Here is a 24344-nt window from a genome sequence, read left to right on the forward strand (position 1 = left end):
AGCGCATCAAAGGTGCGCACCTCGGTGTGCTCCGAGGTGCGAACCCGAGAGCGCTCCGAGGTGCCCACGAAGTCGAAAGTCGGGTTAATTGCATTGTTTTCCCCGGGTGCGCTCCGAGGTGCGCAACATCGGTGCGCACCAAGGAGGGCTCCGAAGTGTGCTCCAAGGTGCGCACGATTCGGAGCTCGGTTTGCCCGGGGTGCGCACACCTTGGCTGGGTTGCGCACCCTTTGTGCGCTCCAAGGTGCGCACGAAGTCGGAGCTCGGTTTGCCCCGGGTGCGCACCTTCGCCAGGGTGCGCACCTTGATGCGCACGCCTTGGCTTGGGCTGCGCACCTTGGTGGGCGCCATGGTGCGCACCTTTCGTGCGCTCCAAGGTGCGCACGAAGTCGGAGCTCGGTTTGCCCCGGGTGCGCACCTTGGTGGGCGCCATGGTGCACTCCGAGGTGCCCAAGATTGGTGCGCACCAAGGAGCGCTCCGAAGTGCGCTCCAAGGTGCGCAGGTGCGCGCGAAGTCGAAAGTTGGGTTAATTGTCCGGTTTGCCTCGGGTGCGCACCTTGCGTGCACCTTCGCCAGGGTGGGCGCCTTGGTGCGCACACCTTGGCTGGGCTGCGCACCCGGGCGCGCACACCTTGGCACCCGCGTTTCCTTCATTTTAAATTTTTTTTTTTTACAATCTCTCAAGTGGGAAATTCTATAATCTCAACTTTTTTTGCCTTTTCAGGAAACTTTTGAATGGAGCGCATCATTGGTGCGCTCCGAAGTGTGCTCCAAGGTGCGCACCTCTGGTGTGCTCCAAAGCTCTCTCCAGCTGCGTGCACCTGCCCCGGCCGCGCACCCGGCCCCGCCCAGCTTCGCTCACCTGTCCCGGGCGTCTGGTGCGGAACCTTAGAGTAAGAAACATCACCGTGCACCTTGGCCAACGTGCGCGACTCGACCGAGCGCGCACTGGCCGAGGTGCACACCGATTTCACCTGGGTGCGCGCGCAGCACCTCGGGCGCACCGGGGTGCGCGCACAACGCCCGGGTTGCACCGTGGCCTGTGTGCTCGGGGCGCCTCGGGTGCGCGCTCGGTGTCGCCCCCGCGCGCGCGGTAGTGCGGGCAGCGCACCCCGGCCCGGCCCGGCCCCGACGAGAACGCAAACGGGCAAAAGGTTTATTCAAATAGCATTGCGACGCCCGGCGAAAAACTAAGAAAGGGTGCAACACCGGGACTTCCCGGGAGGTCACCCATCCCAGTACTACTCCGGCCCAAGCGCGCTTAACTGCGGAGTTCTGATGGGATCCGGTGCACTAACGCTGGTATGATCGCACCCGTTATGAGCTTGTCGCAGTGTGTACTTAGCAAACCGCGACCCACGTGCGAATCCACCCCGGCCACCCACCCCCGTCGAGGTGCACACCCTCCCTCGCGAAGTGCGCCCCGTTCGCCAAGTGTGAGCCCTGCCCGGGTGCGCGCACCTTGCTAGGGCGTCGGGTGTGCACCCGGCCCGGCCTACGTGCGTGCACCTGGACGGGGCGTCGTGTGCGTGCAGTGTCCCGTCTGCAACGCGGTGCCCACACACCACCTCGGGCGCAACGACCTGCGCTCACATGTGGGCCGAGTGCACCTTGGTGCATGTTCGGGGCGCCTCGGGTGCACGCTCGATCTTGCCCCGGTGCACCAAGGCGCTCGGTTTGCCCCGGGTGCGCACTTGGTGCAAGGTGGGCACCCAAAATAGGGATCAAGCACCAAAACACAAGTTTCGGGATGCAAAATGGGACCCAAGGACCACAAATGCGTTCCAAGACCCATGATGGGTCCACGAGAACAAAAATGTGTTCCGAGACTTAATAAACAAATATTGGGTTTTAGGAGAAGAAACATGCTCTGATGCCCAAAACGAGAATCGACCCCGAAAAGGCCACAGGCCAAAAGTGGGATGCGAGACAAAAAAAAATGGGACCCGAGGACCAAAATTGGGTTCCCAGGTCGAAGACAGGGCAACCGGACAAGAAACGACCTCTAAGGCTCGAAATGAGTCCCGACGACTAAAACTTGACAAGAAGCACCCATCAGGCACCCAACTCGACACCCATGGGATGCCGACCCACCCGGGCTTCCACCTAGCACACCTTGGCACCCACCCACCCTCGCACCCAACCTCGCACCCAACTTAGCACCTTTGAACCCACATTGGCACTCACCCTGACCCTGGCACCTTGGAACCCACATTGGCACTCACCTTGACCCTGGCACCCACCTTTGCACTCACCTTGGGACCCACCCTGGCTCCCACCTCGGCACCCACCCAGACACCCACCTTGGTTCCTTGGCACCCACCTTGGATCCTTGGCACCCACCCCGACACCCACCTTGGCACGCAACTTGGCTACTTGCCACCCACCTTGGCTCCTTGACGCCCACCCCGACAACCACCCCGTGACCTACCCTGGCTAGGGTTGGTGCACACCCACCCTGGTGCCCACCTTGGCACCCACCCCATGACCCACCTTGGCACGCACCTTAGTACCCACCCCGTTACCCACCCTAGGACCCACCCCGTGACCCACCTTGGCCAGGGTGGGTGCCTTGGTGCGCACAACTTGCCTGGGCTGCACACCAGGGCGGGCTCAAGATGGCACCCGCGTTCCGTTTTTTTCACTATCTTTCAAAACGGAAATTTTAAAATCTCGTTTTTTTTTTTTTTTTGCCTTTTCTGGAAATTAGTGAAGGCAGCGCATCAAAGGTGCGCAATGCTGGTGCGAACCCGGGAGCGCTCCGATGTGTGCTCCAAGGTGCGGCGTGCACGAAGTCCGAGCCCGGCTTGCCCCGGGTGCGCACCTCGCGTGCACCTTCGCCGGGGTGAGCACCTTGGCTGGGTTGCGCGCCCTGGTGCGCACCAAGGAGCGCTCTGAAGTGTGCTCCAAGGTGCGGCGTGCACGAAGTCGGAGCTCGGTTTGCCCCGGGTGTGCACCTCGGGTGCGCACCTCGCGTGCACCTTCGCTGCGGTGGGCACCTTGGCTGGGTTGCGCGCCTTGGTGGGCACCATGCAGTGCACGAAGTCGGAGCCCGGTTTGCCCCGGGCGCGCACCTCCGCCAGGGTGGGCACCTTGGTGCGCACAACTTGCCTGGGCTGCGCACCAGGAAGGGCTCAAGATGGCACCCGCGTTCCGTTTTTTTCACTATCTTTCAGAACGGAAATTTTAAAATATCGTTTTTTTTTGCCTTTTCTGGAAATTAGTGAAGGCAGCGCATCAAAGGTGCGCAACGCTGGTGCGAACCTGGGAGCGCTCCGATGTGTGCTCCAAGGTGCGGCGTGCACGAAGTCGGAGCCCGGTTTGCCCCGGGTGCGCCCTGGTGGGCACCATGGTGCGCACCAAGGAGCGCTCCGAAGTGTGCTCCAAGGTGCGGCCTGCACGAAGTCGGAGCCCGGTTTGCCCCGGGTGTGCACCGCGGGTGGGCACCTTGGTGCGCATGCCTTGCCTGGGCTGCGCACCAGGGCGGGCTCAAGATGGCACCCGCGTTCCGTTTTTTTCACTATCTTTCAAAACGGAAATTTTAAAATCTCATTTTTTTTTGCCTTTTCTGGAAATTAGTGAAGGCAGCGCATCAAAGGTGCGCACCTCGCTGCCCACCACGGTGCGCAACGCCGGTGGGCACCCGGGAGTGCTTCGAAGTGTGCTCCAAGGTGCTGCGTGCACGTTGTCGGAGCCCGGTTTGCCCCGGGTGCGCACCTCGCGTGCACCTTCGTCGGGGTGGGCACCTTGGCTGGGTTTGCCCCGGCTGCGCTCCGAAGCGGGGTTATTGGAGCGCCGCCTCTTTTTTTGTCGGAGCGTTTGGTGGGGTTTCTCGCATTGGCTCTTCCCAGGCCCGGTTGCCACCCTGGCGCGCACGAAGTCGGAAGTAGGGTTAATTGCCCGGGTGCGCACCTTTGCCAGGGTGGGCACCTTACCTGGGCTGTGCACCCGGGCGGGCTCAAGATGGCACCCGCGTTCCGTTTTTTTCACTATCTTTCAAAACGGAAATTTTAAAATCTCCTCTTTTTTTTGCCTTTTCTGGAAATTAGTGAAGGCAGCGCATCAAAGGTGCGCACCTCGCTGCCCACCTTGGTGTGCTCTGAGGTGCGCACCCGGGAGCGCTACGAAGTGTGCTCCAAGGTGCGGCGTGCACGTTGTCGGAGCCCGGTTTGCCCCGGGTGCGCACCTCGCCTGCACCTTGGCCGGGGTGGGCACCCTGGCTGGGTTTGCCCAGGGTGCGCTCCGAAGCGGGGTTACTGGAGCGCCCCCTCTTTTTTTGTCAGAGCGTTTGGTGGGGTTTCTCGCATTGGCTCTTCCCAGGCCCGGTTGTTGGGTGCGCTCCCACCCTGGCGCGCGCGAAGTTGGAAGTTGGGTTAATTGCCCGGGCGCGCACCTTCGCCAGGGTGGGCACCTTGGTGCGCACACCTTGGCTGGGCTGCGCACCAGGGCGGGCTCAAGATGGCACCAGCATTCCCTTTTTCTCACTATCTTTCAAAACGGAAATTTTAAAATCTCGTTTTCTTTTGCCTTTTATGGAAATTAGTGAAGGCATCGCATCAAAGGTGCGCACCTCGCTGCCCACCTTGGTGTGCTCCGAGGTGCCCACCACGGTGCGCTCCGAGGTGCCCACCACGGTGCGCAACGCCGGTGCGAACCCGGGAGCGCCCCGATGTGTGCTCCAAGGTGCGGCGTGCACGAAGCCGGACCCCGGTTTGCCCCGGGTGCGCACCTCGCGTGCACCTTGGTGCGCACACCTTGGCTGGGTTGCGCGGCCTGGTGGGCACCATGGTGCGCACCAAGGAGCGCTCCGAAGTGTGCTCCAAGGTGCGGCGTGCACGAAGTCCTAGCCCGGTTTGCCCCGGGTGCGCACCTTCGCCGCGGTGGGCACCATGGCGTGCACGAAGTCGGAGCCCGGTTTGCCCCGGGTGCGCACCTCGCGTGCACCTTCGCCGGGGTGGGCACCTCGGCTGGGTTGCGCGCCCTGGTGCGCACCAAGGAGCGCTCCGAAGTGTGCTCCAAGGTGCGGCGTGCACGAAGTCGGAGCCCGGTTTGCCCCGGGTGCGCACCTTCGCCGCGGTGGGCACCCTGGTGCGCACCATGGCGTGCACGAAGTCGGAGCCCGGTTTGCCCCGGGTGCGCACCTCGCGTGCACCTTCGGCGGGGTTGCGCGCCCTGGTGCGCACCAAGGAGCGCTCCGAAGTGTGCTCCAAGGTGCGGCGTGCACGAAGTCGGAGCCCGGTTTGCCCCGGGTGCGCACCTCGCGTGCACCTTCGGCGGGGTTGCGCGCCCTGGTGGGCACCATGGTGCGCACCAAGGAGCGCTCCGAAGTGTGCTCCAAGGTGCGGCGTGCACGAAGTCGGAGCCCGGTTTGCCCCGGGTGCGCACCTCGCGTGCACCTTCGCCGCGGTGGGCACCATGGCGTGCACGAAGTCGGAGCCCGGTTTGCCCCGGGTGCGCACCTCGCGTGCACCTTCGCCGCGGTGGGCACCATGGCGTGCACGAAGTCGGAGCCCGGTTTGCCCCGGGTGCGCACCTCGCGTGCACCTTCGCTGGGGTGGGCACCTCGGCTGGGTTGCGCGCCCTGGTGCGCACCAAGGAGCGCTCCGAAGTGTGCTCCAAGGTGCGGCGTGCACGAAGTCGGAGCCCGGTTTGCCCCGGGTGCGCACCTCGCGTGCACCTTCGCCGCGGTGGGCACCATGGCGTGCACGAAGTCGGAGCCCGGTTTGCCCCGGGTGCGCACCCCGCGTGCACCTTCGCCGGGGTGGGCACCTCGGCTGGGTTGCGCGCCCTGGTGCGCACCAAGGAGCGCTCCGAAGTGTGCTCCAAGGTGCGGCGTGCACGAAGTCGGAGCCCGGTTTCCCCCGGGTGCGCACCTCGCGTGCACCTTCGCCGCGGTGGGCACCTTGGCTGGGTTGGGCACCATTGAGCGCTCCGAAGTGTGCTCCAAGGTGCGCACCATGGCCCTCCAAGGTGCGCAGCATGGCGTGCACGAAGTCGGAGCCCGGTTTGCCCCGGGTGCGCACCTCGCGTGCACCTTCGCCAGGGTGGGCACCTCGGTGCGCACACCTTCTCAATGTTTTCTTGCCTTTTCTGGAAATTGGTGAAGGCAGCGCATCAAAGGTGCGCACCTCGGTGTGCTCCGAGGTGCGAACCCGAGAGCGCTCCGAGGTGCCCACGAAGTCGAAAGTCGGGTTAATTGCATTGTTTTCCCCGGGTGCGCTCCGAGGTGCGCAACATCGGTGCGCACCAAGGAGGGCTCCGAAGTGTGCTCCAAGGTGCGCACGATTCGGAGCTCGGTTTGCCCGGGGTGCGCACACCTTGGCTGGGTTGCGCACCCTTTGTGCGCTCCAAGGTGCGCACGAAGTCGGAGCTCGGTTTGCCCCGGGTGCGCACCTTCGCCAGGGTGCGCACCTTGATGCGCACGCCTTGGCTGGGCTGCGCACCTTGGTGGGCGCCATGGTGCGCACCTTTCGTGCGCTCCAAGGTGCGCACGAAGTCGGAGCTCGGTTTGCCCCGGGTGCGCACCTTGGTGGGCGCCATGGTGCACTCCGAGGTGCCCAAGATTGGTGCGCACCAAGGAGCGCTCCGAAGTGCGCTCCAAGGTGCGCAGGTGCGCGCGAAGTCGAAAGTTGGGTTAATTGTCCGGTTTGCCTCGGGTGCGCACCTTGCGTGCACCTTCGCCAGGGTGGGCGCCTTGGTGCGCACACCTTGGCTGGGCTGCGCACCCGGGCGCGCACACCTTGGCACCCGCGTTTCCTTCATTTTAAATTTTTTTTTTTTACAATCTCTCAAGTGGGAAATTCTATAATCTCAACTTTTTTTGCCTTTTCAGGAAACTTTTGAATGGAGCGCATCATTGGTGCGCTCCGAAGTGTGCTCCAAGGTGCGCACCTCTGGTGTGCTCCAAAGCTCTCTCCAGCTGCGTGCACCTGCCCCGGCCGCGCACCCGGCCCCGCCCAGCTTCGCTCACCTGTCCCGGGCGTCTGGTGCGGAACCTTAGAGTAAGAAACATCACCGTGCACCTTGGCCAACGTGCGCGACTCGACCGAGCGCGCACTGGCCGAGGTGCACACCGATTTCACCTGGGTGCGCGCGCAGCACCTCGGGCGCACCGGGGTGCGCGCACAACGCCCGGGTTGCACCGTGGCCTGTGTGCTCGGGGCGCCTCGGGTGCGCGCTCGGTGTCGCCCCCCGCGCGCGCGGTAGTGCGGGCAGCGCACCCCGGCCCGGCCCGGCCCCGACGAGAACGCAAACGGGCAAAAGGTTTATTCAAATAGCATTGCGACGCCCGGCGAAAAACTAAAAAAGGGTGCAACACCGGGACTTCCCGGGAGGTCACCCATCCCAGTACTACTCCGGCCCAAGCGCGCTTAACTGCGGAGTTCTGATGGGATCCGGTGCACTAACGCTGGTATGATCGCACCCGTTATGAGCTTGTCGCAGTGTGTACTTAGCAAACCGCGACCCACGTGCGAATCCACCCCGGCCACCCACCCCCGTCGAGGTGCACACCCTCCCTCGCGAAGTGCGCCCCGTTCGCCAAGTGTGAGCCCTGCCCGGGTGCGCGCACCTTGCTAGGGCGTCGGGTGTGCACCCGGCCCGGCCTACGTGCGTGCACCTGGACGGGGCGTCGTGTGCGTGCAGTGTCCCGTCTGCAACGCGGTGCCCACACACCACCTCGGGCGCAACGACCTGCGCTCACATGTGGGCCGAGTGCACCTTGGTGCATGTTCGGGGCGCCTCGGGTGCACGCTCGATCTTGCCCCGGTGCACCAAGGCGCTCGGTTTGCCCCGGGTGCGCACTTGGTGCAAGGTGGGCACCCAAAATAGGGATCAAGCACCAAAACACAAGTTTCGGGATGCAAAATGGGACCCAAGGACCACAAATGCGTTCCAAGACCCATGATGGGTCCACGAGAACAAAAATGTGTTCCGAGACTTAATAAACAAATATTGGGTTTTAGGAGAAGAAACATGCTCTGATGCCCAAAACGAGAATCGACCCCGAAAAGGCCACAGGCCAAAAGTGGGATGCGAGACAAAAAAAAATGGGACCCGAGGACCAAAATTGGGTTCCCAGGTCGAAGACAGGGCAACCGGACAAGAAACGACCTCTAAGGCTCGAAATGAGTCCCGACGACTAAAACTTGACAAGAAGCACCCATCAGGCACCCAACTCGACACCCATGGGATGCCGACCCACCCGGGCTTCCACCTAGCACACCTTGGCACCCACCCACCCTCGCACCCAACCTCGCACCCAACTTAGCACCTTTGAACCCACATTGGCACTCACCCTGACCCTGGCACCTTGGAACCCACATTGGCACTCACCTTGACCCTGGCACCCACCTTTGCACTCACCTTGGGACCCACCCTGGCTCCCACCTCGGCACCCACCCAGACACCCACCTTGGTTCCTTGGCACCCACCTTGGATCCTTGGCACCCACCCCGACACCCACCTTGGCACGCAACTTGGCTACTTGCCACCCACCTTGGCTCCTTGACGCCCACCCCGACAACCACCCCGTGACCTACCCTGGCTAGGGTTGGTGCACACCCACCCTGGTGCCCACCTTGGCACCCACCCCATGACCCACCTTGGCACGCACCTTAGTACCCACCCCGTTACCCACCCTAGGACCCACCCCGTGACCCACCTTGGCCAGGGTGGGTGCCTTGGTGCGCACAACTTGCCTGGGCTGCACACCAGGGCGGGCTCAAGATGGCACCCGCGTTCCGTTTTTTTCACTATCTTTCAAAACGGAAATTTTAAAATCTCGTTTTTTTTTTTTTTTTGCCTTTTCTGGAAATTAGTGAAGGCAGCGCATCAAAGGTGCGCAATGCTGGTGCGAACCCGGGAGCGCTCCGATGTGTGCTCCAAGGTGCGGCGTGCACGAAGTCCGAGCCCGGCTTGCCCCGGGTGCGCACCTCGCGTGCACCTTCGCCGGGGTGAGCACCTTGGCTGGGTTGCGCGCCCTGGTGCGCACCAAGGAGCGCTCTGAAGTGTGCTCCAAGGTGCGGCGTGCACGAAGTCGGAGCTCGGTTTGCCCCGGGTGTGCACCTCGGGTGCGCACCTCGCGTGCACCTTCGCTGCGGTGGGCACCTTGGCTGGGTTGCGCGCCTTGGTGGGCACCATGCAGTGCACGAAGTCGGAGCCCGGTTTGCCCCGGGCGCGCACCTCCGCCAGGGTGGGCACCTTGGTGCGCACAACTTGCCTGGGCTGCGCACCAGGAAGGGCTCAAGATGGCACCCGCGTTCCGTTTTTTTCACTATCTTTCAGAACGGAAATTTTAAAATATCGTTTTTTTTTGCCTTTTCTGGAAATTAGTGAAGGCAGCGCATCAAAGGTGCGCAACGCTGGTGCGAACCTGGGAGCGCTCCGATGTGTGCTCCAAGGTGCGGCGTGCACGAAGTCGGAGCCCGGTTTGCCCCGGGTGCGCCCTGGTGGGCACCATGGTGCGCACCAAGGAGCGCTCCGAAGTGTGCTCCAAGGTGCGGCCTGCACGAAGTCGGAGCCCGGTTTGCCCCGGGCGTGCACCGCGGGTGGGCACCTTGGTGCGCATGCCTTGCCTGGGCTGCGCACCAGGGCGGGCTCAAGATGGCACCCGCGTTCCGTTTTTTTCACTATCTTTCAAAACGGAAATTTTAAAATCTCATTTTTTTTTGCCTTTTCTGGAAATTAGTGAAGGCAGCGCATCAAAGGTGCGCACCTCGCTGCCCACCACGGTGCGCAACGCCGGTGGGCACCCGGGAGTGCTTCGAAGTGTGCTCCAAGGTGCTGCGTGCACGTTGTCGGAGCCCGGTTTGCCCCGGGTGCGCACCTCGCGTGCACCTTCGTCGGGGTGGGCACCTTGGCTGGGTTTGCCCCGGCTGCGCTCCGAAGCGGGGTTATTGGAGCGCCGCCTCTTTTTTTGTCGGAGCGTTTGGTGGGGTTTCTCGCATTGGCTCTTCCCAGGCCCGGTTGCCACCCTGGCGCGCACGAAGTCGGAAGTAGGGTTAATTGCCCGGGTGCGCACCTTTGCCAGGGTGGGCACCTTACCTGGGCTGTGCACCAGGGCGGGCTCAAGATGGCACCCGCGTTCCGTTTTTTTCACTATCTTTCAAAACGGAAATTTTAAAATCTCCTCTTTTTTTTGCCTTTTCTGGAAATTAGTGAAGGCAGCGCATCAAAGGTGCGCACCTCGCTGCCCACCTTGGTGTGCTCTGAGGTGCGCACCCGGGAGCGCTACGAAGTGTGCTCCAAGGTGCGGCGTGCACGTTGTCGGAGCCCGGTTTGCCCCGGGTGCGCACCTCGCCTGCACCTTGGCCGGGGTGGGCACCCTGGCTGGGTTTGCCCAGGGTGCGCTCCGAAGCGGGGTTACTGGAGCGCCCCCTCTTTTTTTGTCAGAGCGTTTGGTGGGGTTTCTCGCATTGGCTCTTCCCAGGCCCGGTTGTTGGGTGCGCTCCCACCCTGGCGCGCGCGAAGTTGGAAGTTGGGTTAATTGCCCGGGCGCGCACCTTCGCCAGGGTGGGCACCTTGGTGCGCACACCTTGGCTGGGCTGCGCACCAGGGCGGGCTCAAGATGGCACCAGCATTCCCTTTTTCTCACTATCTTTCAAAACGGAAATTTTAAAATCTCGTTTTCTTTTGCCTTTTATGGAAATTAGTGAAGGCATCGCATCAAAGGTGCGCACCTCGCTGCCCACCTTGGTGTGCTCCGAGGTGCCCACCACGGTGCGCTCCGAGGTGCCCACCACGGTGCGCAACGCCGGTGCGAACCCGGGAGCGCCCCGATGTGTGCTCCAAGGTGCGGCGTGCACGAAGCCGGACCCCGGTTTGCCCCGGGTGCGCACCTCGCGTGCACCTTGGTGCGCACACCTTGGCTGGGTTGCGCGGCCTGGTGGGCACCATGGTGCGCACCAAGGAGCGCTCCGAAGTGTGCTCCAAGGTGCGGCGTGCACGAAGTCCTAGCCCGGTTTGCCCCGGGTGCGCACCTTCGCCGCGGTGGGCACCATGGCGTGCACGAAGTCGGAGCCCGGTTTGCCCCGGGTGCGCACCTCGCGTGCACCTTCGCCGGGGTGGGCACCTCGGCTGGGTTGCGCGCCCTGGTGCGCACCAAGGAGCGCTCCGAAGTGTGCTCCAAGGTGCGGCGTGCACGAAGTCGGAGCCCGGTTTGCCCCGGGTGCGCACCTTCGCCGCGGTGGGCACCCTGGTGCGCACCATGGCGTGCACGAAGTCGGAGCCCGGTTTGCCCCGGGTGCGCACCTCGCGTGCACCTTCGGCGGGGTTGCGCGCCCTGGTGCGCACCAAGGAGCGCTCCGAAGTGTGCTCCAAGGTGCGGCGTGCACGAAGTCGGAGCCCGGTTTGCCCCGGGTGCGCACCTCGCGTGCACCTTCGGCGGGGTTGCGCGCCCTGGTGGGCACCATGGTGCGCACCAAGGAGCGCTCCGAAGTGTGCTCCAAGGTGCGGCGTGCACGAAGTCGGAGCCCGGTTTGCCCCGGGTGCGCACCTCGCGTGCACCTTCGCCGCGGTGGGCACCATGGCGTGCACGAAGTCGGAGCCCGGTTTGCCCCGGGTGCGCACCTCGCGTGCACCTTCGCCGCGGTGGGCACCATGGCGTGCACGAAGTCGGAGCCCGGTTTGCCCCGGGTGCGCACCTCGCGTGCACCTTCGCTGGGGTGGGCACCTCGGCTGGGTTGCGCGCCCTGGTGCGCACCAAGGAGCGCTCCGAAGTGTGCTCCAAGGTGCGGCGTGCACGAAGTCGGAGCCCGGTTTGCCCCGGGTGCGCACCTCGCGTGCACCTTCGCCGCGGTGGGCACCATGGCGTGCACGAAGTCGGAGCCCGGTTTGCCCCGGGTGCGCACCCCGCGTGCACCTTCGCCGGGGTGGGCACCTCGGCTGGGTTGCGCGCCCTGGTGCGCACCAAGGAGCGCTCCGAAGTGTGCTCCAAGGTGCGGCGTGCACGAAGTCGGAGCCCGGTTTACCCCGGGTGCGCACCTCGCGTGCACCTTCGCCGCGGTGGGCACCTTGGCTGGGTTGGGCACCATTGAGCGCTCCGAAGTGTGCTCCAAGGTGCGCACCATGGCCCTCCAAGGTGCGCAGCATGGCGTGCACGAAGTCGGAGCCCGGTTTGCCCCGGGTGCGCACCTCGCGTGCACCTTCGCCAGGGTGGGCACCTCGGTGCGCACACCTTCTCAATGTTTTCTTGCCTTTTCTGGAAATTGGTGAAGGCAGCGCATCAAAGGTGCGCACCTCGGTGTGCTCCGAGGTGCGAACCCGAGAGCGCTCCGAGGTGCCCACGAAGTCGAAAGTCGGGTTAATTGCATTGTTTTCCCCGGGTGCGCTCCGAGGTGCGCAACATCGGTGCGCACCAAGGAGGGCTCCGAAGTGTGCTCCAAGGTGCGCACGATTCGGAGCTCGGTTTGCCCGGGGTGCGCACACCTTGGCTGGGTTGCGCACCCTTTGTGCGCTCCAAGGTGCGCACGAAGTCGAAGCTCGGTTTGCCCCGGGTGCGCACCTTCGCCAGGGTGCGCACCTTGATGCGCACGCCTTGGCTGGGCTGCGCACCTTGGTGGGCGCCATGGTGCGCACCTTTCGTGCGCTCCAAGGTGCGCACGAAGTCGGAGCTCGGTTTGCCCCGGGTGCGCACCTTGGTGGGCGCCATGGTGCACTCCGAGGTGCCCAAGATTGGTGCGCACCAAGGAGCGCTCCGAAGTGCGCTCCAAGGTGCGCAGGTGCGCGCGAAGTCGAAAGTTGGGTTAATTGTCCGGTTTGCCTCGGGTGCGCACCTTGCGTGCACCTTCGCCAGGGTGGGCGCCTTGGTGCGCACACCTTGGCTGGGCTGCGCACCCGGGCGCGCACACCTTGGCACCCGCGTTTCCTTCATTTTAAATTTTTTTTTTTTACAATCTCTCAAGTGGGAAATTCTATAATCTCAACTTTTTTTGCCTTTTCAGGAAACTTTTGAATGGAGCGCATCATTGGTGCGCTCCGAAGTGTGCTCCAAGGTGCGCACCTCTGGTGTGCTCCAAAGCTCTCTCCAGCTGCGTGCACCTGCCCCGGCCGCGCACCCGGCCCCGCCCAGCTTCGCTCACCTGTCCCGGGCGTCTGGTGCGGAACCTTAGAGTAAGAAACATCACCGTGCACCTTGGCCAACGTGCGCGACTCGACCGAGCGCGCACTGGCCGAGGTGCACACCGATTTCACCTGGGTGCGCGCGCAGCACCTCGGGCGCACCGGGGTGCGCGCACAACGCCCGGGTTGCACCGTGGCCTGTGTGCTCGGGGCGCCTCGGGTGCGCGCTCGGTGTCGCCCCCGCGCGCGCGGTAGTGCGGGCAGCGCACCCCGGCCCGGCCCGGCCCCGACGAGAACGCAAACGGGCAAAAGGTTTATTCAAATAGCATTGCGACGCCCGGCGAAAAACTAAAAAAGGGTGCAACACCGGGACTTCCCGGGAGGTCACCCATCCCAGTACTACTCCGGCCCAAGCGCGCTTAACTGCGGAGTTCTGATGGGATCCGGTGCACTAACGCTGGTATGATCGCACCCGTTATGAGCTTGTCGCAGTGTGTACTTAGCAAACCGCGACCCACGTGCGAATCCACCCCGGCCACCCACCCCCGTCGAGGTGCACACCCTCCCTCGCGAAGTGCGCCCCGTTCGCCAAGTGTGAGCCCTGCCCGGGTGCGCGCACCTTGCTAGGGCGTCGGGTGTGCACCCGGCCCGGCCTACGTGCGTGCACCTGGACGGGGCGTCGTGTGCGTGCAGTGTCCCGTCTGCAACGCGGTGCCCACACACCACCTCGGGCGCAACGACCTGCGCTCACATGTGGGCCGAGTGCACCTTGGTGCATGTTCGGGGCGCCTCGGGTGCACGCTCGATCTTGCCCCGGTGCACCAAGGCGCTCGGTTTGCCCCGGGTGCGCACTTGGTGCAAGGTGGGCACCCAAAATAGGGATCAAGCACCAAAACACAAGTTTCGGGATGCAAAATGGGACCCAAGGACCACAAATGCGTTCCAAGACCCATGATGGGTCCACGAGAACAAAAATGTGTTCCGAGACTTAATAAACAAATATTGGGTTTTAGGAGAAGAAACATGCTCTGATGCCCAAAACGAGAATCGACCCCGAAAAGGCCACAGGCCAAAAGTGGGATGCGAGACAAAAAAAAATGGGACCCGAGGACCAAAATTGGGTTCCCAGGTCGAAGACAGGGCAACCGGACAAGAAACGACCTCTAAGGCTCGAAATGAGTCCCGACGACTAAAACTTGACAAGAAGCACCCATCAGGCACCCAACTCGACACCCATGGGATGCCGACCCACCCGGGCTTCCACCTAGCACACCTTGGCACCCACCCACCCTCGCACCCAACCTCGCACCCAACTTAGCACCTTTGAACCCACATTGGCACTCACCCTGACCCTGGCACCTTGGAACCCACATTGGCACTCACCTTGACCCTGGCACCCACCTTTGCACTCACCTTGGGACCCACCCTGGCTCCCACCTCGGCACCCACCCAGACACCCACCTTGGTTCCTTGGCACCCACCTTGGATCCTTGGCACCCACCCCGACACCCACCTTGGCACGCAACTTGGCTACTTGCCACCCACCTTGGCTCCTTGACGCCCACCCCGACAACCACCCCGTGACCTACCCTGGCTAGGGTTGGTGCACACCCACCCTGGTGCCCACCTTGGCACCCACCCCATGACCCACCTTGGCACGCACCTTAGTACCCACCCCGTTACCCACCCTAGGACCCACCCCGTGACCCACCTTGGCCAGGGTGGGTGCCTTGGTGCGCACAACTTGCCTGGGCTGCACACCAGGGCGGGCTCAAGATGGCACCCGCGTTCCGTTTTTTTCACTATCTTTCAAAACGGAAATTTTAAAATCTCGTTTTTTTTTTTTTTTTGCCTTTTCTGGAAATTAGTGAAGGCAGCGCATCAAAGGTGCGCAATGCTGGTGCGAACCCGGGAGCGCTCCGATGTGTGCTCCAAGGTGCGGCGTGCACGAAGTCCGAGCCCGGCTTGCCCCGGGTGCGCACCTCGCGTGCACCTTCGCCGGGGTGAGCACCTTGGCTGGGTTGCGCGCCCTGGTGCGCACCAAGGAGCGCTCTGAAGTGTGCTCCAAGGTGCGGCGTGCACGAAGTCGGAGCTCGGTTTGCCCCGGGTGTGCACCTCGGGTGCGCACCTCGCGTGCACCTTCGCTGCGGTGGGCACCTTGGCTGGGTTGCGCGCCTTGGTGGGCACCATGCAGTGCACGAAGTCGGAGCCCGGTTTGCCCCGGGCGCGCACCTCCGCCAGGGTGGGCACCTTGGTGCGCACAACTTGCCTGGGCTGCGCACCAGGAAGGGCTCAAGATGGCACCCGCGTTCCGTTTTTTTCACTATCTTTCAGAACGGAAATTTTAAAATATCGTTTTTTTTTGCCTTTTCTGGAAATTAGTGAAGGCAGCGCATCAAAGGTGCGCAACGCTGGTGCGAACCTGGGAGCGCTCCGATGTGTGCTCCAAGGTGCGGCGTGCACGAAGTCGGAGCCCGGTTTGCCCCGGGTGCGCCCTGGTGGGCACCATGGTGCGCACCAAGGAGCGCTCCGAAGTGTGCTCCAAGGTGCGGCCTGCACGAAGTCGGAGCCCGGTTTGCCCCGGGCGTGCACCGCGGGTGGGCACCTTGGTGCGCATGCCTTGCCTGGGCTGCGCACCAGGGCGGGCTCAAGATGGCACCCGCGTTCCGTTTTTTTCACTATCTTTCAAAACGGAAATTTTAAAATCTCATTTTTTTTTGCCTTTTCTGGAAATTAGTGAAGGCAGCGCATCAAAGGTGCGCACCTCGCTGCCCACCACGGTGCGCAACGCCGGTGGGCACCCGGGAGTGCTTCGAAGTGTGCTCCAAGGTGCTGCGTGCACGTTGTCGGAGCCCGGTTTGCCCCGGGTGCGCACCTCGCGTGCACCTTCGTCGGGGTGGGCACCTTGGCTGGGTTTGCCCCGGCTGCGCTCCGAAGCGGGGTTATTGGAGCGCCGCCTCTTTTTTTGTCGGAGCGTTTGGTGGGGTTTCTCGCATTGGCTCTTCCCAGGCCCGGTTGCCACCCTGGCGCGCACGAAGTCGGAAGTAGGGTTAATTGCCCGGGTGCGCACCTTTGCCAGGGTGGGCACCTTACCTGGGCTGTGCACCCGGGCGGGCTCAAGATGGCACCCGCGTTCCGTTTTTTTCACTATCTTTCAAAACGGAAATTTTAAAATCTCCTCTTTTTTTTGCCTTTTCTGGAAATTAGTGAAGGCAGCGCATCAAAGGTGCGCACCTCGCTGCCCACCTTGGTGTGCTCTGAGGTGCGCACCCGGGAGCGCTACGAAGTGTGCTCCAAGGTGCGGCGTGCACGTTGTCGGAGCCCGGTTTGCCCCGGGTGCGCACCTCGCCTGCACCTTGGCCGGGGTGGGCACCCTGGCTGGGTTTGCCCAGGGTGCGCTCCGAAGCGGGGTTACTGGAGCGCCCCCTCTTTTTTTGTCAGAGCGTTTGGTGGGGTTTCTCGCATTGGCTCTTCCCAGGCCCGGTTGTTGGGTGCGCTCCCACCCTGGCGCGCGCGAAGTTGGAAGTTGGGTTAATTGCCCGGGCGCGCACCTTCGCCAGGGTGGGCACCTTGGTGCGCACACCTTGGCTGGGCTGCGCACCAGGGCGGGCTCAAGATGGCACCAGCATTCCCTTTTTCTCACTATCTTTCAAAACGGAAATTTTAAAATCTCGTTTTCTTTTGCCTTTTATGGAAATTAGTGAAGGCATCGCATCAAAGGTGCGCACCTCGCTGCCCACCTTGGTGTGCTCCGAGGTGCCCACCACGGTGCGCTCCGAGGTGCCCACCACGGTGCGCAACGCCGGTGCGAACCCGGGAGCGCCCCGATGTGTGCTCCAAGGTGCGGCGTGCACGAAGCCGGACCCCGGTTTGCCCCGGGTGCGCACCTCGCGTGCACCTTGGTGCGCACACCTTGGCTGGGTTGCGCGGCCTGGTGGGCACCATGGTGCGCACCAAGGAGCGCTCCGAAGTGTGCTCCAAGGTGCGGCGTGCACGAAGTCCTAGCCCGGTTTGCCCCGGGTGCGCACCTTCGCCGCGGTGGGCACCATGGCGTGCACGAAGTCGGAGCCCGGTTTGCCCCGGGTGCGCACCTCGCGTGCACCTTCGCCGGGGTGGGCACCTCGGCTGGGTTGCGCGCCCTGGTGCGCACCAAGGAGCGCTCCGAAGTGTGCTCCAAGGTGCGGCGTGCACGAAGTCGGAGCCCGGTTTGCCCCGGGTGCGCACCTTCGCCGCGGTGGGCACCCTGGTGCACACCATGGCGTGCACGAAGTCGGAGCCCGGTTTGCCCCGGGTGCGCACCTCGCGTGCACCTTCGGCGGGGTTGCGCGCCCTGGTGCGCACCAAGGAGCGCTCCGAAGTGTGCTCCAAGGTGCGGCGTGCACGAAGTCGGAGCCCGGTTTGCCCCGGGTGCGCACCTCGCGTGCACCTTCGGCGGGGTTGCGCGCCCTGGTGGGCACCATGGTGCGCACCAAGGAGCGCTCCGAAGTGTGCTCCAAGGTGCGGCGTGCACGAAGTCGGAGCCCGGTTTGCCCCGGGTGCGCACCTCGCGTGCACCTTCGCCGCGGTGGGCACCATGGCGTGCACGAAGTCGGAGCCCGGTTTGCCCCGGGTGCGCACCTCGCGTGCACCTTCGCCGGGGTGGGCACCTCGGCTGGGTTGCGCGCCCTGGTGCGCACCAAGGAGCGCTCCGAAGTGTGCTCCAAGGTGCGGCGTGCACGAAGTCGGAGCCCGGTTTGCCCCGGGTGCGCACCTCGCGTGCACCTTCGCCGCGGTGGGCACCATGGCGTGCACGAAGTCGGAGCCCGGTTTGCCCCGGGTGCGCACCCCGCGTGCACCTTCGCCGGGGTGGGCACCTCGGCTGGGTTGCGCGCCCTGGTGCGCACCAAGGAGCGCTCCGAAGTGTGCTCCAAGGTGCGGCGTGCACGAAGTCGGAGCCCGGTTTGCCCCGGGTGCGCACCTCGCGTGCACCTTCGCCGCGGTGGGCACCTTGGCTGGGTTGGGCACCATTGAGCGCTCCGAAGTGTGCTCCAAGGTGCGCACCATGGCCCTCCAAGGTGCGCAGCATGGCGTGCACGAAGTCGGAGCCCGGTTTGCCCCGGGTGCGCACCTCGCGTGCACCTTCGCCAGGGTGGGCACCTCGGTGCGCACACCTTCTCAATGTTTTCTTGCCTTTTCTGGAAATTGGTGAAGGCAGCGCATCAAAGGTGCGCACCTCGGTGTGCTCCGAGGTGCGAACCCGAGAGCGCTCCGAGGTGCCCACGAAGTCGAAAGTCGGGTTAATTGCATTGTTTTCCCCGGGTGCGCTCCGAGGTGCGCAACATCGGTGCGCACCAAGGAGGGCTCCGAAGTGTGCTCCAAGGTGCGCACGATTCGGAGCTCGGTTTGCCCGGGGTGCGCACACCTTGGCTGGGTTGCGCACCCTTTGTGCGCTCCAAGGTGCGCACGAAGTCGGAGCTCGGTTTGCCCCGGGTGCGCACCTTCGCCAGGGTGCGCACCTTGATGCGCACGCCTTGGCTGGGCTGCGCACCTTGGTGGGCGCCATGGTGCGCACCTTTCGTGCGCTCCAAGGTGCGCACGAAGTCGGAGCTCGGTTTGCCCCGGGTGCGCACCTTGGTGGGCGCCATGGTGCACTCCGAGGTGCCCAAGATTGGTGCGCAACAAGGAGCGCTCCGAAGTGCGCTCCAAGGTGCGCAGGTGCGCGCGAAGTCGAAAGTTGGGTTAATTGTCCGGTTTGCCTCGGGTGCGCACCTTGCGTGCACCTTCGCCAGGGTGGGCGCCTTGGTGCGCACACCTTGGCTGGGCTGCGCACCCGGGCGCGCACACCTTGGCACCCGCGTTTCCTTCATTTTAAATTTTTTTTTTTTACAATCTCTCAAGTGGGAAATTCTATAATCTCAACTTTTTTTGCCTTTTCAGGAAACTTTTGAATGGAGCGCATCATTGGTGCGCTCCGAAGTGTGCTCCAAGGTGCGCACCTCTGGTGTGCTCCAAAGCTCTCTCCAGCTGCGTGCACCTGCCCCGGCCGCGCACCCGGCCCCGCCCAGCTTCGCTCACCTGTCCCGGGCGTCTGGTGCGGAACCTTAGAGTAAGAAACATCACCGTGCACCTTGGCCAACGTGCGCGACTCGACCGAGCGCGCACTGGCCGAGGTGCACACCGATTTCACCTGGGTGCGCGCGCAGCACCTCGGGCGCACCGGGGTGCGCGCACAACGCCCGGGTTGCACCGTGGCCTGTGTGCTCGGGGCGCCTCGGGTGCGCGCTCGGTGTCGCCCCCGCGCGCGCGGTAGTGCGGGCAGCGCACCCCGGCCCGGCCCGGCCCCGACGAGAACGCAAACGGGCAAAAGGTTTATTCAAATAGCATTGCGACGCCCGGCGAAAAACTAAGAAAGGGTGCAACACCGGGACTTCCCGGGAGGTCACCCATCCTAGTACTACTCCGGCCCAAGCGCGCTTAACTGCGGAGTTCTGATGGGATCCGGTGCACTAACGCTGGTATGATCGCACCCGTTATGAGCTTGTCGCAGTGTGTACTTAGCAAACCGCGACCCACGTGCGAATCCACCCCGGCCACCCACCCCCGTCGAGGTGCACACCCTCCCTCGCGAAGTGCGCCCCGTTCGCCAAGTGTGAGCCCTGCCCGGGTGCGCGCACCTTGCTAGGGCGTCGGGTGTGCACCCGGCCCGGCCTACGTGCGTGCACCTGGACGGGGCGTCGTGTGCGTGCAGTGTCCCGTCTGCAACGCGGTGCCCACACACCACCTCGGGCGCAACGACCTGCGCTCACATGTGGGCCGAGTGCACCTTGGTGCATGTTCGGGGCGCCTCGGGTGCACGCTCGATCTTGCCCCGGTGCACCAAGGCGCTCGGTTTGCCCCGGGTGCGCACTTGGTGCAAGGTGGGCACCCAAAATAGGGATCAAGCACCAAAACACAAGTTTCGGGATGCAAAATGGGACCCAAGGACCACAAATGCGTTCCAAGACCCATGATGGGTCCACGAGAACAAAAATGTGTTCCGAGACTTAATAAACAAATATTGGGTTTTAGGAGAAGAAACATGCTCTGATGCCCAAAACGAGAATCGACCCCGAAAAGGCCACAGGCCAAAAGTGGGATGCGAGACAAAAAAAAATGGGACCCGAGGACCAAAATTGGGTTCCCAGGTCGAAGACAGGGCAACCGGACAAGAAACGACCTCTAAGGCTCGAAATGAGTCCCGACGACTAAAACTTGACAAGAAGCACCCATCAGGCACCCAACTCGACACCCATGGGATGCCGACCCACCCGGGCTTCCACCTAGCACACCTTGGCACCCACCCACCCTCGCACCCAACCTCGCACCCAACTTAGCACCTTTGAACCCACATTGGCACTCACCCTGACCCTGGCACCTTGGAACCCACATTGGCACTCACCTTGACCCTGGCACCCACCTTTGCACTCACCTTGGGACCCACCCTGGCTCCCACCTCGGCACCCACCCAGACACCCACCTTGGTTCCTTGGCACCCACCTTGGATCCTTGGCACCCACCCCGACACCCACCTTGGCACGCAACTTGGCTACTTGCCACCCACCTTGGCTCCTTGACGCCCACCCCGACAACCACCCCGTGACCTACCCTGGCTAGGGTTGGTGCACACCCACCCTGGTGCCCACCTTGGCACCCACCCCATGACCCACCTTGGCACGCACCTTAGTACCCACCCTGTTACCCACCCTAGGACCCACCCCGTGACCCACCTTGGCCAGGGTGGGTGCACCCACCCTGGTGCCCACCTTGGCACCCACCCATCCTAGCACCCAGCCTGTGACCGGGCTTGGAACCCAACCTTGCACCCGTCTTGGCCAGTGTGGGTGCGCACCCATCCTGGCACCCACGTTGTGACACACCCTTTAACCCACGCACCCTAGCAGCCACGTTGGCACCCACCTTGGAACACAACCTAGCAACTTGGCACCCACCCCGTGACCCACCTTGGCATCCACCATAGCAGTCGCCCACTTGGCACCCACCTTGGAACCCAAGTTGGCACCCACCTCGGCACCCACCTTGACACTTGTGGACCCACCTTGCCACTCACCCTAGCATCGACCCATCCTAGCACCCACCCTGGCACCTTTGCACCCTAGCACTCACCCATCCTAGCACCTAACCTGTGACCCACCTTGACACTCACCCTCGCACCCACCTTGGAACCCAACCTAGCACCCACCCACCCTGACACCAACCCTAGCACCTACCCACCCTTGCACCCACCCTGTGACCCATCTTGGCACCCACCCATCCTACCACTCAACCTATCACCCACCTTCTCACCCACCTTGGCATCCACCTTAGCACCCACCCACACTGGCACCTTGGCACCCACCTCGGGCAAGGTGGGTGCACACCCACCCTGACACCCAATTTAGAACCAACCGAGCATGTTACCCACCTTGGCACCCACATTGCAGCCCACCCTAGTACCCACCCTATGACCCACATTGGCATCCACACCCTAGCACCCAGGCACCTCGACACCCGCCTTGACACGCACCCTAGCACTAAACCTGTGACCCACCTTGGAACTCACCCTAGAACCCACCCACCCTGTGAACCACCTTGGCATCCACCTTAGCACCCACCCACCTTGGCACCCACTCTAGCACTCACCCATCCTAACACCCAACTTGTTACCCACCTTGGCACCCGCCCTCGCGTCCACCTTGAAACCCACCCTAGCACCCACCCACGCAGGAGCCCACCTTGGCACCCAACCTAACACCCACGCATCCTGGCACCCAACTTGTGACCCACCTTGGAACCCACCCTAGTACCCACCTTTGAACCCACTATATCACCAACCCACCTTGGCACCCACCCTATGACCCTCTTTGGAATCCACCCTAGCACGCACCCACCCTGGCACCCACCATGGAGCGCACCCTAGCACCCACCCACCTCGGCACGCACCTCAACACCCACCTTGGTGTGCGCACTGCGCCAACCTCTCAAAGACCCTATGTGGTGCGCTCCAAAGTGTACACCTTTGGTGTGCTCCAAGGTGCGCACCTTTGGTGCACACCGAGGTGCACACCAAAGTGTGCACCGAGGTGAGCACCAAAGTGCACTCCAAGGTGCACACCAAGGCGTGCACCTTTGGTGCGGTCAATGCAAACGAATTCGGAAGTTGGGGTCGATGTCCTAATCGCTGCTGCAGACTACACGTATGAGAATCGGACAAATAGCTTTATATAGGGGAGGTGTTGCGTTTGATGGGTCGACTCCCCTGGTTGTGTGCACTGCACCAACTTCAAAGACCCTGTCTTGTTTAAGAAGTCAAAAGTTGGGGTGGATGTCCTAATCATTGCTGCAGTCTACGCATGTATGAGAATCAGACAAATAGCTTATATAGGGGAGGTGTTGCATTCGGTGGGTTGACTCCCCTGGTTGTGCGCACTGCGCCAACCTCAAAGACCCCGCATAGCAGAAGAAGTCGGAAGTCGGATTTTGGTGAGCACCAAGGCGTGCACCTTTGGTGCGGTCAACGCAGACGAATTCAGAAGTTGGGGTGGATGTCCTAATCGTTGTTGCAGGCTACACATGTATGAGAATCAGACAAATAGCTTATATAGGGGAGGTGTTGGGTTTGATGGGTCAACTCCCTTGGTTGTGCGCATTACGCCAACCTCAAAGACCTTGTTTTCGTTAAGAAGTCAAAAGTTGGGGTCAATGTCCTAATGGCTCCTGTAGGCTACACATGTATGAGAATCGGACAAATAGCTTATATAGGGGAGGTGTTGGGTTTGATGGGTCGACTCCCCTGGTTGTGCGCATTACGTCAACCTCAAAGACCTTGTTTTCGTTAAGAAGTCAAAAGTTGGGGTCGATGTCCTAATTGCTCCTGTAGACTACACATGTATGAGAATCAGACAAATAGCTTATATAGGGGAGGTGTTGGGTTTGATGGGTTGACTCCCCTAGTTGTTCGCATTACACCAACCTCAAAGACCTTGTTTTCGTTTAGAAGCCGAAAGTTGGGGTCGATGTCCTAATTGCTCCTGCAGGCTACGCATGTATGAGAATCAGACAAATAGCTTATATAGGGGAGGTGTTGGGTTTGATGGGTCGACTCCCCTGGTTGTGCGCATTGCGCCAACCTCAAAGACCCTGCATTGCGGATGAAGTCGAAAGTCAGAGTTTGGTGTGCTACAAGGTGTGGTCGAAGGTGCTCACCTAGGTGTGCACCTTTGGAGCGCAGGAAAAGTGCCCTCCAAAAGTGCGCACCTTTGGAGTGCACAAAAGTGCCCTCCAAAAGTGCGCACCTTTGGAGCGCACAAAAGTGCCCTCCAAAAAGTGCCCTCCAAAAGTGCGCACCTTTGGAGCGCACAAAAGTGCCCTCCAAAAAGTGCCCTCCAAAAGTGCGCACCTTTGGAGTGCAGAAAAGTGCCCTCCAAAAAGTGCCCTCCAAAAGTGTGCACCTTTGGAGTGCACAAAAGTGCCCTCCAAAAGTGCGCACCTTTGGAGCGCAGAAAAGTGCCCTCCAAAAAGTGCCCTCCAAAAGTGCGCACCTTTGGAGCGCAGAAAAGTGCCCTCCAAAAAGTGCCCTCCAAAAGTGCGCACCTTTGGAGCGCAGAAAAGTGCCCTCCAAAAAGTGCCCTCCAAAAGTGCGCACCTTTGGAGCGCAGAAAAGTGCCCTCCAAAAAGTGCCCTCCAAAAGTGCGCACCTTTGGAGCGCACAAAAGTGCCCTCCAAAAAGTGCCCTCCAAAAGTGCGCACCTTTGGAGCGCACAAAAGTGCCCTCCAAAAGTGCGCACCTTTGGAGCGCACAAAAGTGCCCTCCAAAAGTGCGCACTTTTGGTGCGCACCAAGGCGCTGGTTCGGTCGTTGCAGGCGAGTTCGGAAGTTGGGGTCGATGTCCTGAGCGGAGGTGCAAACTACACAGGTGTCGGAATCGGACAAATAGCTTATATAGGGGAGGTGTATGCTTCGATGGGTCGACTCCCCAGGTTGAGCGCACCGCGCCAACCTCAAAGACCCTACGGTATGGATGAAGTCGGAAGTTGGGTCCGATGACCGATTCGATTAGTAGGTATGCTCATGAGGTCGGAATTTGGGTCCGATGACCTGCCATGTGCAGGAAGGCGAATGTTGGCACTGTGCGTTGCAAGGTGCACACCAAGGTGCTGGTGCGGTCTTTTTAGTCGAGTTCGGAAGTTGGGGTCGATGTCCTGATCGGAGGTGCAAGCTACACAGGTGTGGGAATCGGACAAATAGCTTATATAGGGGAGGTGTATGC

General features: G+C 62.3%; 4 non-coding genes across 4 annotated transcripts; all 4 read right to left on the reverse strand.

Moving 5' to 3' along the window:
* Window positions 1-1198: 1198 nt before the first annotated feature.
* LOC131867632 (5S ribosomal RNA) lies at window positions 1199-1317 on the reverse strand. The gene has a single exon (XR_009366184.1). It is a non-coding gene; the product is annotated as a 5S ribosomal RNA (ribosomal RNA).
* Window positions 1318-7307: 5990 nt separating this feature from the next.
* LOC131867633 (5S ribosomal RNA) lies at window positions 7308-7426 on the reverse strand. Its single transcript, XR_009366185.1, has one exon. It is a non-coding gene; the product is annotated as a 5S ribosomal RNA (ribosomal RNA).
* A 5989-nt stretch (window positions 7427-13415) lies between these two features.
* On the reverse strand, window positions 13416-13534 carry LOC131867634 (5S ribosomal RNA). The gene has a single exon (XR_009366186.1). It is a non-coding gene; the product is annotated as a 5S ribosomal RNA (ribosomal RNA).
* Window positions 13535-19449: 5915 nt separating this feature from the next.
* On the reverse strand, window positions 19450-19568 carry LOC131867642 (5S ribosomal RNA). The gene has a single exon (XR_009366194.1). It is a non-coding gene; the product is annotated as a 5S ribosomal RNA (ribosomal RNA).
* Window positions 19569-24344: the final 4776 nt, after the last annotated feature.

The sequence above is a fragment of the Cryptomeria japonica genome, unplaced genomic scaffold, assembly GCF_030272615.1.
Source record: "Cryptomeria japonica unplaced genomic scaffold, Sugi_1.0 HiC_scaffold_176, whole genome shotgun sequence".
In the NCBI taxonomy this organism is placed as follows: Eukaryota; Viridiplantae; Streptophyta; class Pinopsida; order Cupressales; family Cupressaceae; genus Cryptomeria; species Cryptomeria japonica.